General features: G+C 39.3%; 1 long non-coding RNA gene across 1 annotated transcript; it reads right to left on the reverse strand.

Annotated features, from left to right (window-relative positions):
- Nucleotides 1-9293: 9293 nt before the first annotated feature.
- LOC147997149 (uncharacterized) lies at nt 9294-16562 on the reverse strand. Its single transcript, XR_015655465.1, has 3 exons — nt 16336-16562; nt 15641-15731; nt 9294-9584 (listed from the first exon to the last, which is right to left on the reverse strand). It is a non-coding gene; the product is annotated as an uncharacterized LOC147997149 (long non-coding RNA).
- Between the last annotated feature and the right edge of the window lie 1624 nt (nt 16563-18186).

The following is an 18186-nucleotide window of genomic DNA, read 5'->3' on the forward strand; positions in this document are numbered from 1 at the left end:
CAAACTGAGTTGTGCTTGTTTAATGTGTTTGGCTTCAACCAGTGCTGGACTTGAACCTTGGCTTGCTGTATTGCAACTCTATATCCTTGAATAATTTTCTCTTTCCACCACACAATATGCCCATTCCTAACTGTTAGGATAAACTTCATCTCATGATGATCTTCTTTGTTGATGACTGGATCTTTACATTTTAACTACGTAAGCAGGAGACAGGGCTGCACCCAGACCTCTAGAGGTTTACTCCTGCTGAGCTCGATGCATTCTCAGCCTATTGCACTGAATGCCTGCTGAGGGAATTTAGGGCTTATTTCTTTGCTTGGGTTTGGTTGAGCTCAGGAGACAGGGAACTGTTCCAACTTCTCATAAATAATGTGTCCTCGATAAAATTCCATCTAAAACTTTAGTAAAATTGAACAGAAGCTATCCCTATAGGGCACCTTGGGTAGATCAGAGCAGAATATCACAGAAACTTATCTCCCATCTTTTCAGATCATCAAACTAAATAATGAATCTGAAGTTTCCTGGTGTCTCTCCTGACATGAAGTTTAAATTAGATGTGGTATCCCTTGGGTACCATTCAAAGGCTCTCTAATGACAGCGTAAAAATATTGAGAGAGGCTAAATGAGATTCCTTTACTTAAATATACATAGCTATATGTGTACTATCTTCAATGAAATAAAAAGAAAAAGCTAGTTTCAAAGTTAATATCCCTCTCTCTCTGCTTTCCTTTATATATGCATGCCAATAATTCCAAGGTTTCACAAGATAGATATTTATAATTACTACGTATTTCATTTGCTTGAAAAAAACAGCATTAGAAGGTAAAAATTAGATTTTAATGAACAATTCTTTGGAAGGATGTCACAAATTGGTATCTAGAGGGTATAATCATGACTTAAAAATCAAGTAGATTAAATGAGTCTAGGAAAGACTAGATAAAGATAAAAATAACTTCAAAGACAGGCCTTCTTCAACCACTTTTCCTACCCCCCTGTGGGGGGCTGAAGTGGAAAGGAAAAAAATAAGAAGGAATAATAAATGTGTACTTTAAAATGTAATCTGTGTTTTAATTCTTTAGAGTTGATAGGGAAAATTTGTTTTGACAATTTTATAGTTGTGATTTAGCACAGTAAATTAAACCTTTGTCATCAAATAAATAGACACTTGGTGATGGGTCTTGAAATGGCCTTTCACAGACTACGGGCCAAACTCTGGTTTGGCTTATTACGTGAGTCCAGTACCACGTCAGGAGAAGTTGGTGACCAAGGTAAAGTGGAGGAACAGTCTTTCCAATGCAGCCTTGGAGGAGATCTGCTGCAGATGTGGATAAAAATAGTACTGGAGAATAAAGCTGAGATTCCAGCTGTGCACTCTGCTAAACTCTCCAGATATGTAAGAAGAACAAACTAGAGGAGCTGTAGGAACAAGGAGTCTTAAGAATACGAAGCTAGGATGGTTTTGCCTCAGTTTCTACTACTAAAAACCGTTGTGCATCATGTCATAATAACAACTTATTTTCAAATTACATTTAGGTTTCTAAACAATACCTTATATTTTTAGAATGAAGAAAAGAAGAACATGACCAACCTCTGTCTGCTCGCTGACAATGATGAAGTATCAGGCTTTTGATTTCAAAAGCTAGTTTAAGTTTGAAGTCACTATGACTACCATTTTGTGCATGCAACAGATTGTGAAGGACTTATGTTATTCTTGTACTGGAGCAAGAATTAGAGTTCTTTTGAGTTAATGGTGGAGTAATCCTCAGCTCCCATTCACGTTCGTCCATGATCCTCTTTTCCTTTTCTAAAATATATCTTACTTTCTACAGTCTCAGCTTGAAATATCCCTCTATTTCCTATGATTATTTTTATTTTAAAAATGAAACAAAGAACAGCATTTTTATAGCTTCATCTTTGATAGTTCACAGTTTTGTTATGAGGCTACCAACAGTACATCATTTCAAAATCTGATCACCAGAGCAGTTTGTGATACTTTAGATCTCTGTGTGGTATTATTAGTTTTATGCAGTGAGTGAAGACATATGCACATGAGTTCATGTACACGTGCACAGTGATTAGAAAATGAACTCATATAATGTCAATAGGGAAAACCAGGCACATTAGCAGATAAAATATACACATATATTTTTATGGTCTTCTTTTCCCATCTTCTAATAATCCTATGTATATAAATAGATAAATTTTCTCTTCTATTCTACATTTGCTAAAGTATTGACTCTGTCAGACAACACATTTGTATGCAATGTCCTATAGGGGCTCTATCTCTGTCTCAAATTATTTATTCGGATTCATCTAAAACCACCATAACTGTAAGGCCACTCATTAACAGATCAATTAAAAGTTCCAGTAAAATATCAGATTTTCAGAAGTATCTATGTAGATCCTTCACTCACTGTGACACTTCAGTACTAATACATTTATTCTGGGAGTAACCCATGGCCCAATCATCTCTACTCTTATCAATGGTCATTAATACCATTTATTCTAAACATATTCACTGAAGGTTATTGAACGATCTATTCTTGAAATGAAATTTAAGGCCTATATAGAATTTTCTTTTCTATGGTTCTACCCTGAAAAGTTGAGACCAAAACATTACACATTACCCGGGTCTATAAACCCTTGCATTAAATAAAATCATTTTAAAGTGAGGTAATCTAGATTCAAACCTCAGTTCTATGGCAAGTTACTTTGGTTCTCTTTTCCTGTGAGTGCAGTAAAGAAACCACTGAAATGACCACTCCATGATAAGGATAAGGAAATGAGTTTTATTGTGTATAAGAGACAATATCCAGATGCAACTGGAAAAGTTCAGAACAGAAAAAAGAGAAGCAGATTGGACATGGCCAATGATGTCAGGGATATCTGTGAGAGAGAGGAGAATAAGAAGAGAGCAAGAGGATAGCCAGATATAGAAATGAGAGATAGAGATAGGAATAGAGAGAGTGTATAACAAGAGAGAGGAGAGGGAGGGGGATAAGAAGACTATCAATAAAGCAGGAGGGTAGCCAGATATACAGAGAGAGAGAGAGAAAGAGGGAGGGAGAGAGAGAGAGAGAGAGAGAGAGAGAGAGAGAGAGAGAGAGAGAGAGAGAGACATAATAAGACAGTGCATAGCAAAAGAGAGGTGAGAGGGACATAGAGAAGAAAGAGAGAGAGCTAATAGTAAGACAGAAAGAACAGGGTAGACACAGCATGTGAATTATGGATAGCTGGAGAGAGGGGAGGGCCAGGAACTTGTGTGACCTTTGAAATGTCTAGCAAGTACTTGTGATACTGAGGGAGCCTGGAGGCCAGCATGGGCTTTGCTAAGCTGATTGGTACTATGGGTAGCTAATATGTCCCTTCTGCCATAGGTAACGAAAATGACTTGAGTGTTTTTGGAAGATGGGAACCAGTATCAAACATTCCTAGGAAATTCTGGCTTTTATCTAACTACAAGAAATTTTCATATAGTTCCACTTGAGGTCATTTCTTGATAGGTGGTCTGCCTGTTGGAATCCCCAAGACCTGACATTAATCATCTTTATTCTTACCATTGATTTCTGTAATCAAGGGCCATTGAGGAGCTTATATGTACTTTTATGAACACTCCACAAATGCCATGTGACTGTTAAATAACTACTGAACTGTTATTTAGTGATAGGTGGGAGACATCGCAGTGCAATCCACAGACTGCACTATTTCTGCAGGCATGCTGTCTCTCAGTTCACAACTGTTGTTTTGCACAGTGCTTTTAGGTAAGTTGTGAGAATTCAGACAAACACTTTGCATGAACCTAGATTTATAGACCTTCTTTGGAGGAGAAAGAACTATTAAAGAAGCTTGATAGGATTTTTTTTCCTCAACTGGAAGTTAGTAACCTTGCCACTCTTGGACATGACAGACGTTCAATAGAACCTGCTGGTCTCCTCCTTGATACAAACTCTGAATGTTGTTTGCAACTCTTCACATCTGACCTGATCTAGTACTCCCTTCAAGCCGTCTATCCAGCACACATAGGCCCTGCAAATCAGAAGACTTAGAAATTACAAGGTAATCCATGAACAATGACTGAAGTTCACCCACAGAGAATGTTAGTTACCACATGGATATTTGCAGTAGCAAAGCAATGACTGTGATCTTGGTGGCACTTTATCAGGTATACATTATTCACCAGGCACTATAATAGAAACATAAGAACTCTCTCCAAATTACAAGGGAAATATTATTGATTTACCTATTTTACAAACAAGGGTTACTTATTCAAGGTCAGTGATAGTGTCCTCCACAAACTCATCCTCTATGTGATTCTAGTTCCAATCATGTCTACCACACTGAATGACATTTACCTAGTCAACATGTTTTGTATTGTTTGTTTGTTCGTTTTGTTTTGTTTTTTACAGTGTATGGGGAAATGATTAAACGAGGCTGGAAGAAGGACATGTATCAGTGGATAGTTAAAACATATTTAACGAATTTCCCAATGAAGAAAAAGACACTAGCAGTTAATCAAAGAACGGGGACAAAGACAGAGATTATTTTAATGTTAGATAAACTATGTAAAAGCATTCATTAAAAGGCTTGTCAATATAAATGGTACAACTAGTCTGTTTAATCCTCTGACATGAGATAAAAGCCCTTACAAAAGTAATTTCCCAATGCTGGCTCTGAGCTCTGACTCAGAAAATGTAAATGTGTATGATTTTGTATGATTTGAAGCCATGACAACCATGTTCTAATGAAGCAGAGAACCAAAGCATTTCAAGTATCATAATAAACGGAAACACGTACCTCAAACAAGGAAAAATTCACTGGTGTGCAGTCAGCTAGGTGTATTCCACATATTTTTATAAGTATGCATAACAAACATTTTCATAATTTTATTAAAAAAGATTTTTCAATTGCTTGTTAATTTTATTGTTTCATTGAGCTTCTTAGTTGAATCACTATAATATTCTTCCTAATTACATTTTATGATATTTCTAAGGCGAAAGCTGCTTACACACTTTTTTTATTATTTTTTTTTCTGATTTTCTCAGGAACATTCAATCCAATATTTCAGTTTCAGTGTAAATTACCTTTGAATCCTTTGAAATTTTGTCTTTTGTCTTTCTCTTGGAGACAAATTAGGAGGAATACAAGTCATACATTACCATAATTATCAGGCAAGCTTGATAACCATTTATCAGATTATATGTATGCTTTACTAATTAAGAATTTTTTCCAGTGAATACTGCATATCTAGACCTATATTTAGGTCAAGATGTTGATATTGATATAGATACTTAAACACACACACACACACACACACACACACACACACGCACACACACACACAAGAAATAATGCTTAAGAAAAAAAACAAACATTAACATACTTCAAAGGGATCGCTTGGAGATCAGGTTCACATACTGTGGAAATGAGTTCCAAGAGTTCATGAGCTCTTTAATGTTCATGAAGGGCCTATCCAGGGAGTTACTCTATCATTTTATCAAAAATTATTTACAAGGAAATGTGATGTTACCTCATAAGAGTGGCAAGAAATATCTTATCAGTCTTTCTATTCGTCATTGTCCTACTTTACCCTGTTTAAGCACTAAGAATCCACGGGGGGACTGGGAATGTTATATTAGAATTTACACAGGGTGCAAGAGTTCCTTGGTCGCTGCTGAAAAATGGGTATGTGGTTTTGAAATCCACAAGCAAAATACACAAATAATGAAGTTTCCAGCTCCTTCGAAATTCGCCTTACTCATAGTCAGATTTACAGGCTTCAGCTAGAGTAATAGAAACCGTCACCAAAACCCCCGCCTCTCTTACATTAGCGTGAATTAGCAATTACTGACTATAAAGAATGATCAGGTTTAACGACTTTAGCCGTAGAGTGTCACCATGTAGTTTCTAATCTGTATATACAAAATAATTCATCATTTCTATAGCACCAGCTCCCTTGAATATGTCAACACATCAGCCTGGCTTTCTGTTCCCTACAAGTTCTCAATCATCTGCACGGGAGTAAACAGCCGCCTTCTAAAGGAAGTGAGCATCTAATATATTCAAGCTATTATTGTTCCCTGGAAAACATCCCGAGCCTCAAGAAGGCAGTGATTGGAAATGCACAAAGTATTTTAATATCCTAATTATTTTGATTTAACTTCCTCTAATAGTTTAAATTGATACTGGATTTATTTAGAACCCATTAGAGAGTTGTGTTTTTTTTTCCCTTCACAGATCATAAACACAGGCTGAACTTAAGCTCAAGACAAAATTAATTATTCATGTCTCAAATTGCCACTGCACTTTTCCAAAAACCTGCCACCCCCTTCTCTGTTTGGGCTTTTATTTTAATTCCCTTTCCATTTTAGGAAAGTAATTACCAGCAGTGTAGATGTCATTCTGGAGAGCTAGGAAGCCTTCTACCCAGGGATCTGAACAAGAAACAAACAGATCCTGAGAGCTACAGGGAGAGGGAAGGGCAGTCTCATCCACCTACAGGCTACCAGCCCCTGGCACAGAGCAAAAACAAAGGACAGAAGGCCACAGGGACCATCTCTCTGCTTTATCAAAGGGGCCAATCCTTACAGCACTACACACAGGGTGGCAGGCGCTAAGCTAAGTGCTTTCTGATCATATGCTCTTCCTTGTAAGCTACTATCCCTTTCAGTTACACTGCTCTGCTCCAGTGGTTGCTTCAAAGGAGCAAGGCTTTACTATAGAAATATTGTACATTCGAACTTTGGGGAAGTCTCTGGGGAAAGGGAAAACTTTCGTGGTCTGATGTTTCCAGACCTCAGTGAAGTTGAACAATAAAGGCACATTTAATAAGACAACAATTGATCTACAAATGGCGTGAGACATTTAGTAGCTGTTAGTCAATCTTAAAAGACTGATGAAATACCTTTTATCACTCTCTCCATTTTGCCAATTAAAGCAAAAACATTTAAAGAATCCAGAAGTAAAATAACAAATAACATCGCAGACCACAGAGCTGGTAAATAACACACCCAGATCTAATATCCGGTTAATCACAAAGTAGTTAGTGACCACGTCTGTTCAGGTAGTTCCTACTCCTAGTTTCTCAGCCAACAGATACAGTGAGACATGCTTGTTCTGGGGTTTTCTGTGAAATACACCACGATGGGGCGGCAGCTCTTCACATTAAAGGCAGAAATAGTTAATAAATTCAGAATTCTACATTGTGAAGAATTAATGTACACATTTTGGATTTATTATTACTTTTAAGAAGGTCACTTAGAAACTTAAGTGGAAAAATTCCCCAGGCACAACTCATCTAGACCAGGCAGAATCGTCAAACCTGTGAGTCGGTAGGATTCTGCTGTGAACAGCAGCATTGCCATGTCTGAATTCCAACCCCCTTTTCCAGCATCTCCATCTGTAAGGAGGACACTTCACCATGTCAAAGACAAACATAAAATATACCAGAAGCCACTTGGAAACTACTAAGGTGTCAATCAAATACAGGATGTTGCTAGCTCTGGTTTCTAGCTGTGAGACCCACTCCATCCCTGTGTTGTTCTCCACTTCTGTATCCTAAAATGCACTGTTCAGGCTTCAGATTGTCAATACGTATATATGACTTTAAACTTGTTCTATAGCCCGAGATGAACTTGAATTCTGGTTCCTTATGCCTCTACTTCCCAATACTGTGGTTATGTGTATTGGCCACCATTCTCAGCAACTGTTAAGATTTAGATGAAGACATTCAGTCACTTGTGTGTTTTTGATTGCAGGGACTGAACCTATGATATGCAAATGTCCCAACTCTGACAACAATTTTACTTTTGCAGACGAAGTGTCAGTAAGTTGCCCTGGCTGGCTGCAAAGTTATTCTGCGACCTTTGTATCTCCTTGTCTCAGTCTTTGAAATAGCTGGAATTGGAGGCCTGTACTACCAGGCTGGGTTGATTAAGAACCGTTTTTGTTAAAAGACAGGACTACGTTTTCTTCATTGTCTTTCTCTTTCCTCAAGGCAAGTTTTCTTCAGGGTCAAAGGACTTAGGAGTGAATTTACCCAGAGACTAGGGCAGAAGGAATTACCAAAGAAGCAAGAGCTAACAATTCAAAGGGCTTATCTTTCTTGTAAGTGGTAGTGACACAGGAAGAGTTACCTTCATAAGTCATCTGTCCTGATACCAGTTGCAATTTGTATCTCTGCTCCCAGGTTAAATTATTTGAAACAACTACCAGCTGCACCACACGGTGCCAATAGCGCCAGCAAGCCAATGATATGATTGCAACAGATAGGATGAAGGTAAGGTACAGGCTTCCTAACACATGCAGGGATCCACCATTTTTCCCAGTTTGTCTTTCTCTTGCCATTTTCATCTATTCAAATTACCCATGATTACTGTTGCAGAGTTTTGCTATTAAAGTAGCAGTCCTCCATGACCAGATGGCTTTCTGAGCTTGGCGCAAACTTAGGGATGCTCTTTCCTGGCAGGGCTACCCTGCCCCTTCCTGCCTCTCTCTGGAGAGTATCCCTGAGCACAGGTGGCTGGCCTTGGCTGGCCTCGTCCGAAAAGGGAACTTGTACAGAGCTCTCTGCAAGGCCACATAACTCAGCACACATGTCCTGCTCTGGCTTCCCTCTTTCATGATAATTAGGTGCTGTGTTATAATCAATAAACCCTTTCTGCTCACTTTACTCAGTGACCAAATAGCTCTTTCTATGCAGACCTCTGAAATGGCCCCTATGTACCCTGTCCCTGAATCAATAAAATAGAGTTGTCTCACTGCAGCAATTTCTGGACACTGTTCAGTCCACACTTACAGTCTTCTGAACCCTGTTCCATCCTCAGGCTGTTGGCCAACATACTCGGAGAGGAGGGGCGCAGATTATGGCTGCACCATCCTTCCTTCTCTGTCTTCTTAGTGAAACTATGACTTTCTGCTTGTGTTTCCAGTGATTGACTCTTGGTGCCAATATTTCACAGCTGTCCAAGTTTGTTTGGATGAACTACTTAAAATTGATCAAAATTTTGTTCACTATGTAACTAATCTTAAGTATATAATGCTTAGCACAGTGTTTGCTGGGTCCTGAGATTAAAAAAGAAAAGAAAAAAAAACCCACCAGCTAGTTTCAATACATATGCCTTAAATAGAGCTGTTCTTCAGGTAGAAAGGAAGATTTTGTTGTGTCCCCTGTTTGAGGGTTTACTATTTTTGCTCGTCTCCCCCTTTTCAGGTGTGGCTTTCTAATTGAATTTTGGAGCCCAGAACACACAAGCCGTTTCCTTCGCGTTTTCTGTCATATTATACAGCATGTATTCATAAGATGGGGGCTCTGCAGTGTTTGTTAGGCATACAGACAAATAAAAGGATGACTTATTTGGATTTTGGCATATGACTTTGAGCTGTCTGCTTCTGCATAGTTCGCTTGTTTGTACTTCCCTTCTCACAAGAGTTTGATATTTGCCTCAGCTCCCAGCTTGTGGACAGGTCCATCCTTTTTTTCAGATTCTGCTCCATACACCAAGCAGGCAGCATTCAGCTTGGCTCAGCACTGTTGTTCGTTAGGAAAGGCCAAACTTCACTCTGGTAATGCTGAAGGCACTTGGACTCTGGGACACAAGAGCAGAACATGAGTCTAGATATTTGGGTGATTGACAAGAAACCCCATTAAAATTTCAAGAGCATCTTTGAAGAGGCCAACTGTGCAAATATGTACTCACCAAACACTTAGGTTCTTCTTTCTAGAAAGACAAAGCGCAGCTTTCAGCTGAACACAAACTCTAGCCCAGCTGTGAGAGGAGAACTACCACAGTTACGCCCAGCCTATCAGTGGGGTAATGAAGGACAAGACTCCATTGTTCGTTATTAGTGTAAGTGAACATTTTGCAAGGGAACTATTTCCTTTTTTACAAAAGGGTGGGAAAGCCAGTTGTTCTCTTAAATCTTTCCCAAATGTGGCTATATGAATTATAAAACATATAGCACGGAGACTCACACAGTATTGTGACATACTCCAGCATGAAGAGGTGTATGGTTTAAAATAGCAGAATTTTAATGTCTACTCCCAAATAAATAAAACTTTCATTTTCATGGAACAATTCAGCTATAATTTTAACTTATCCAAGGCAATCACTTGACTTGGAGTCAAACTATGCATATAGAAAAGAAGAAAAATTTCCTGTGAAACAGCTCAGAGCCTATTTCAGGACAGCGACAGACTTGAACAAAAGGTGAAAGTGAATATTTCAAGACCTAGAAAAATGTTCCTTTAACTGAATGATGAAATTTAGAAAGCTTTCTACTTCATTTATCTGCTTGTTTGCCTTCATTGTCTAAGGTGTTTAAGTCAGAGAACTTTTGGTATCTTGGAAAGAATAAATTATGAAAATTGGCTGAGTTTTCTTCTATTTACTCTCCTGTACCTTGTGAGCTTTAAAGAGAACTAACTTAAGGCTCTGTTTTGTTAAAACCTGTACATACATGCACTACATGTATACATACATATGACACACACATACACACTGCACACACACTACACACAGTGCATATAGACACACATACATCACAAATACACTGCACTAATAGTACATACATGTGCCCTCTCCTCTACTCACATTGCACTCTTACATCCCAACACACTGTGCACACACAACCACACGTATGATACACAATGCACATATACACCCACACCGCCCCACCCCACACACACACTCACAGTCTCAGAGGAGATGCTAGGAAGGACGAGGGCAGAAGGTGTTAAAGGATGCTCTGTGCCTTCCTATTGTCCAATAACCTACAAGTTTCCTAAGTCACTTGGCAGAGCACCACACATAAAATTAAATCTGAAGTGATAATTTGGCACATTTTTTATTCACAACATCAATTCTCAACACTAATTTTGACATGTTCTCTTTTTTTAAGACTTCCAATTGGACCTGAAAAATGACTTGGCACAGTAGTATTTAGTGAAGATTATGACGGAGTTCCTGCTTCCGGCTAAAGAAGACCAGTGTTTCTTGCTCCTTCTGGGTAGTGAGAGTTATTTCTTTGCTGGCCCCAGCAGCTCCTCTTACTCCAGTTCTATGCCACTGGCTCCGAAAAGTTGACAAATGGCACTTATTTCCTACTCATGACCTAGTTTGTAAGATCATAAATCACAGAAAAGTCCATGTAACTATTAGTTTGAATTTCTTCTAGATAAACTTCGAAGCTAAGAATGGATCAGAGGTCACAGGTTCAGCTCTGAAAGCTGGGCTCTAGACTCTTCTATCAACTACTTCCGATCATTAGTGTCCAAAGAGTTATTTACCAGGGGAAGTGTGTGCCTGTGTGTGTGTGGGGGGGGGGTGCGGGTGTAGTGTGCCTGTGTATGCATGTGTGTGGTGTGTGTAGTGTGCCTGTGCATGCGTGTATGTGTGTGTGTGTGTGTGTGTGTGTAGTGTGACTGCGTGTGCATGTGTGTGTGTTGTATGTGTGTGCCTGTGTGTGTATCTGTGTGTGGTATGCCTGAGAATCCCTGTGCAGGCATGTGTGCGTGTGTGCGTGTGTGTGTGTGTGTGTCCACAGTGTAAGCATATAACTGGAACCAGGAAAGGAAGACATTTGTGTTAGCTTTGGAAACAGCAGAGGGGAGGCTACATGGCCAGCACTAACACTCAGAGACCTTACACATAAATAATAAATAAAAATGTATCTTGAAGTTGGTTTCCCCGTGCTCAGAATTAAGATATTTCTTTATTGCCCAAAGAAGACTTCCCAGATTTTCGTGTTCCATGGACATTGATCTTTATGATAAAGTCTTATTGTATATCCTACGCTTTCCTCAAACTCTTCACAATCCAATTTCTGTCCTCAAAGTCCTGGGATTACAAGTGTGAATCAACACACCTGGCTTCCATATCTTAAAATATATCATCATGTAAACTAATGGGATTTACATTCTGCTAATGTGTTTTATATGTTCTAAGTCACAAAATTATTTAAGTATTTAAAAATCTCTAAGCATTTGAACCATTGTGTTTATTGCCAGCACTTGTAAAATACATCTCTGGTTTGTGAACTTGTGCAAAAAACCTCAAGCTTTTAATAACAAGGTTAGAATTTATTAACAAATAAGTTGGATTTGTATTTAAGAATGGACACTAATGGAGAAATCAGTGTTTGGGAAAGTAACACTACATTCCCAACTGTAGACACGTGCTTTTCAAGAGGGAGTCTTTAAAGTCAAGTTCTTCATAGGGATCCTACTGGCTACTCTATGTATCGTACTGAATCAAGAACTGCTGAGATGTGTTACAAAGTTCAGATTGCTAAAGTCCAGCTAGCAAACAGTTTTGATACATGGTAGACCCATGTTATATTAGTTAATCCCAGAGAACTCAGTTAAAAACATTCTCTCAGGAAAAGAAAACCCCAAACTTAACATATTGTTCATACCTTGAATCAAAACTTGATTGTGAAGGATCTTATAGTGAACAGAAAGTTATGGTATTTGTTTTAGCTGCAAGACTGATCTCGTAGGTAGTTCATGGAGCAATAGGCTTGACCAAGTGGCAAACATTTTCCTAGAATTGATTATAGAGAACCAAATACTTGAACGGCCATTATTTTTATGGGAGAAAAATGGAAAGAAAAATCTAACATAGTATACTTTGCTGAATTTTGTTTTTCTGTGACTTGCAAAAACATCTTGAATATAAAATTTATTAAAATATAAAATATATGCAATAAACAGCACCAAATTGAGGAAGATAGTTCTATTAGAATTAATCCTCTTTACAACGAGTTAAGAAACATTAATTTCAGGGTAAGATGGTTCACTTGGTAAACTGCTTGCTACAAAAGCATGAGACCTTGAGTTTAGCCTCCAGCATCCACATAAAAAGCAAGGTACAGGAGTAGACGGCTGCAATCCCAGGAGTGGGGTGGCAAAGATCAGGGGATCCTGGGTGGGATTTGCCAGACATCCAATCTAGTCAAATCGAAGAGTCCAGATTCAGAGGCAGACTAAAACTCAAGGGTGAAATGGTGATAGATGGTGTCTGCCTAGAGTCACCATGACATCCTGGTTCAGCCATGCCTGAATGGAACCCTGTGCTCAACTCCTCAGACCCCAGCCAGCTGCTCAGAGCCCTCTATCACTCCATCAGCCTGCCTATGTGCCACCACCACTGACTTTCCCTCTGCCAGGAGCACGCCTCCTGATGTGCTAAAACTGCCACCAGGACCTATGCTCCCATCCATGTCTTGTTGCTTCAACCACGATGATAGGAATTTTGAAGAACATTGACTAATATTTCTCCCACTAATAACATAAAAATCAATATCTCACTGACAAAACAGCAACACTCAGGAGTTGACAGAATCTTCCCACAGCATGTCAAGAAACCAGCCTGTGATGACCGTGAGAGAGCACTGACTATACAATGGGCTGTGCATTGTACTTGCCAATGGAGAGCAAACAGGTCACTCTAGAACTGCGCAGCCTGGCCAGTGACAAAAGCAACCCCATTTATGTGACTTCATTGAGACTCATTACCTGATTAAACAGGTGAATCCACAGAAGAACCCCAAATCTCGCATAGTAGAGTAACTCTTTGAAAAATACACCTTGGTATTAATCTATGCCTGCATTACTTGCTCTGAACATAGTGGTTTGAAATTAATCTGCATCATATTGATCGATTAATCTATACTGCTATAAAGGAGCCTTTTGAATAAATGCATTATATGTTCCTTTTTGTTTCATATGTCAGTATACAGTGCATCATTTTACAGTTTGGGAAACTATTGAGCAAAACAGTCTAAATATTGATACATCTCATGTTATTTATTGCCCTGTGGTCCATATTTGTTTATTCTACTGGTGTTTTGCCCTAGATGATTATTAAACAGACTTTTAGACTTCTTTATTCTACGTTGCTTTCTCTCTCTCTCTTCCAGTGTTTTGCTATATACTTTCTTGTGCCCTTGAATTTAATTTGTCTCTTTCATTTAGCAAAATTATTAGGCTTTCCCTTTTTTAAAATCAGTGTATCAAAAAGTTCAAAACAACTCTGGGCTGTGATAAAATGTACTATGCTTCAGGGTTTAGTATATTCTTAAGACTTGAATTTTCAGCTCTGGATTTTATATAAAGCACCAATTTTTGCACTCATACACTGATAAAAGCTCAAAAAAACACTTTCCTCTTTGTAAAGCTACTGAAAAAGATCTGTCAGTAGAATAGGGGGACATGTAAGTTAATGTCACCAAATCCTTCCAGAATCTTATTTTGTGGGAAGTTAACTGTTCTAAAGAATTTCTTAAATTGTCTTGCATTTTTTTCTTCCTGTGCTTGAGAAAGCATGAGTCTTAAGATTATTCACAATTTACTCTTTTTGTAAGAATTTCTAAATAGTTTTAAGCAACCTGTGCAGGTATATGCCTGACAGATATTTGATTCATAAGCATGTCTCTCAGACACAATCAAATCAAACATTCTTGCTTGTGGGTCTGACGCTGCCCCACCACTGGGCAGTATGCTGGGAGTTTGACTGTACTTTCCCCAGACCCTGCTGGGGTGGGGGCTGGGTTATGGGGAAGCCCTGAGGCATGCTCTGTGGTGGTAAAGCATAGTCTGAGATGTGCAGAAGCCAGAGCTGATGCAGGGGTCCCCAGAACTGCGATGAGGGGGGCCATGAGGTTCTCTGACCCTTGAACATCCAGGTGCTGCTGGGATTTGCAAAAAAGCAAAGAATATGTCAGAGGACCATAGGCTGGGGACAGCATGTTGTCTGGGGTCAGAGGAGAAAGAGGAGCACTTGTTCAAGGAATGATTGTCCTTAGCTTGGTGGAGGCAGGCATGGTGGCAGTTGTGACAGGGAGCACACAGAGGCCTTCTACAGGAGAATTAAACTGTAACTCTGTAGTCAAATGCCTTTTCATGGCTTCCCACAGTGGATCTTGATGAAAAGAGACAGTCCATGGTTCTAAAAAGTTTATTGGTTGTTCATGGCAGAAAATAGATGCAAAGTGTACCATACTACTTATCAGGATAGACCTGAGATTAAATACCTTTTACAGGGAGGAGTGTCTGGGAAGGAAAGTTTTTAGCTAAGCCCTCCAGGCTTCTAGGTACTTCATTAGCATGGAAACTCTATTTTGAGCCTACATAACCATAAGGCACCTTTCTTTATGGGAGCAGTGTGACACATGTTCCAGGGCAGGAGTCTGGCAGGGAGTAGGGAGTCTCCTAAGTCTCAGGTGTGTGTCCACTGAATATCCGAGTCTCAACCTGCTTTACCTTACCTAACTCCCTGGCATAGTTTTATGTGCCACACTTCTCCCTTATATAACAAGACTTAGCGTACTTTATGTACTGGGCCTGCTTGCTTCTTAGATACACATTGAGGAAGTTAATAGTATCTCTGTTGTTTATGTGCCATACATATTAAAGCCAAAATATTCAAATAGTCCTCAGCAAACCAATAGTATATCCTTCTGTATATGCAAATTGTGCGTGTTTTATCACTATCTGGTACGAAAATACATGTAGAGCCCCATTCCAGTTGGTGCCATAAAGATTTCAGCATCAGCACCATGGACAGGTCTCCAAGATTGTTGACTCTTTACATATTAACAGGGCTGATATTATTCACACTGTACAACCTCCACAAAGACTTACCATAGTTCAGAGCAAACCTGGAGCTTCTTCTTGATGGGTTACAAATTATCGGTATGTCAGTTGGGTACATGATGCTACCTTTAGCTTTTACCTGCGAATGAACCAGAATGAAAAATCTAGTATGAAGTTTTGCTCCATAGCCCTTCTCCTATCGTTTCTTGAGTTTCTGGAGGTGTAAGATAAAATAAATGTTTCCTTCCCAACTGTTTTGGCCGGTGTTTTATCATAACAATATAAAGCAAACTAAAATTGAATTTGATACTGAGATGGGAGCTGTTACTGTAGTGAATTTGACCACGCTGGTTTGAGAAAGACTTATGGAGAACTTTTGACATTTGAACTGGAAGAGCCATTAATTGGTCATAGTTTAATTGACTGTTGTGCACATGGTATTGTTTTTTTTCTTTTTTACTCAAAATTTTAATATGATATTTTTATCACATTCTTTCTTTCTCCAAGCCCTCCCAGAACTATAACTCTTCACTGTTCACTCAACTTAGTATTCTTTCTATCTTGCTTAAAAGAGAAATGAATAGGAGACAAAAATAATTACCAAGAAGCAATAACAAAATTTTATAGTCAAAAGAATAGAGTCCATCTGAAGGAGCTGAAAGGGTTTGCAACCCCTTCAGAAGAACAACGATATCAAGCAACCAGATCCCCCAGAGCTCCCAGGTACTAAGCCACCAACCTACCAAAGAGTACACATGGAGGGACCCATGGCTTCAGCTGCATATGTAGCAAAGAATGGCATTGTCTGGCATCAGTGGGAGGAGAGGTCCTTGGTCCTGTGAAGACTTGAAGCCCCAGTGTAGGGGAATGCCAGGAGTGACTAGGAAGGGGAGTACCTTCACAGAAGCAGAGGAGGGAGAATGGGATGGAGATTTGTGGAGGGGAAACTGAGAAAGGAGATAACATTTGAAATGTAAATAAATAAAATATCCAATTTAAGAAAAAAAAGAATAGAGTTGTTTATGTTGCCCAGGTGAACCTGAGCATCAAGTCGACTCTGGATAGACCCCATGTCAGTCGCATGTATATTAACCCTCTTGTGTCTGGACAATGTTATTTCCTTGGAACCATCCACCATCTTTGGCAATTACAACCATTCTAACTCTTCTTCGTTATAGATTCCCAAACTCTGAGGATAGGGATTTGATAAAGACATCTCTCTTAGGGATATTTGCTCTGAGTTGTCTCACTCTTTGCCCAGTCCAGTTGTGGATGTCTGTGCTAATTATCATCTACTGCAAGAAGAACCTTCTCTGATGAGGGTTGAGTATCAGTGAACTGATCTATGGGTATAGCGGTATTCTTTTAGTAGTTATTTTATTGCTTTGTATGTTTAGCATAATAATAGTAAGTTTCCCTTGGGGCCCATGACATATGTAGTCTTAGGTCTTTAGTTCCATTAATAGGGTCAAGTTTGATTCTTTCTCATAGAGTGGCCATTAAAGCCAATGAAAATGTGGTTGGTTGCTCTCGTGACTGTTTCTTCGCTATCGTTCTAGTATATATTGCCAGTGAGCAGCTGTTGTAGGTTGAAGGGTTTATCACTGGGTGAGACTGTTGGTTAATTTTCTCCTGTACTAGCCTCTATAGTACCATCCAGAACTATAAATGCCTGTCATTAAGGATAAAGTTTCTAGTCAAGTTAGACACTGTGTGGTGTGGCAAGACCCAGAAAAGAGGCTGTTGTTGGGGTAAGGTCTCATTTGCAATGAAGACCTCAAGATCGAATGGCAGCAGAAAGGAGCAGATTCTGTGCTTTGTGTTTAAAGACCCTGATGAGAGGCTGAGAGACCAAAAGAGGCCATTGTGAAGGTGCAGCCTCCACTGCAGTGGAAACCCCCTCTGGAGAAGCCAAGACTATAGAACATCTACCAATGGCAGAGGAAAGTGTGGGCAGAGCTAACCTGAGTCTATAAGACAAGGTGTGTGTTATAGACGGCAGAACAGTAGGAGTGCTCAAACCCTCTGTGTCCCAGAAGATCATTAGTAGGTGAGCCAGTGAGTAATCAGCATTTCGTCTTGGTTCCTGCTTCACAGGCCTTGAGTTCTTGTCCCGATTTCCCTAAATGAATGTGACCTGGAAATGTAAATAGAAATAGATCCTTTCCCTAGTTGGTTTTGGTCAGTGCATTATCAATGAAATGAAAAGACAAGCAAAACATACCTCTTGAAGCATGTGATGGAAGGTTAGGTTGGCAACTCAGCTGAAGAGACTATGTCTATGTTGAAGCTGTGATGTCATGGGTAAGCCCAGTAGATCAAGCTTTACTGCTTTTCTCAGCACCGTGCGTCCCTTTAAGGTCCAGTGCAAACAAGCCTTAACTCCTGCTGTCCTTTGATGTTCTTTGTCTCATTTCAATTTCCATTTTATGTGAACACTAAAAGGACTCATGTGCAGAGCCCTAAAACTCTTCCTTTCATTATCATATATTTTGTAGCAAAATTTTCATACCGTTCATGTACCCTTTTCCATTTTACACTTCCTAGTGCTGCAGAAGCTTACTGATTCAAAACTGTCAAATTGTAAACGGAAT

The sequence above is a fragment of the Rattus norvegicus genome, chromosome 1 (assembly GCF_021556685.1).
Source record: "Rattus norvegicus strain SHRSP/BbbUtx chromosome 1, alternate assembly SHRSP_T2T, whole genome shotgun sequence".
Lineage (NCBI taxonomy): Eukaryota > Metazoa > Chordata > Mammalia > Rodentia > Muridae > Rattus > Rattus norvegicus.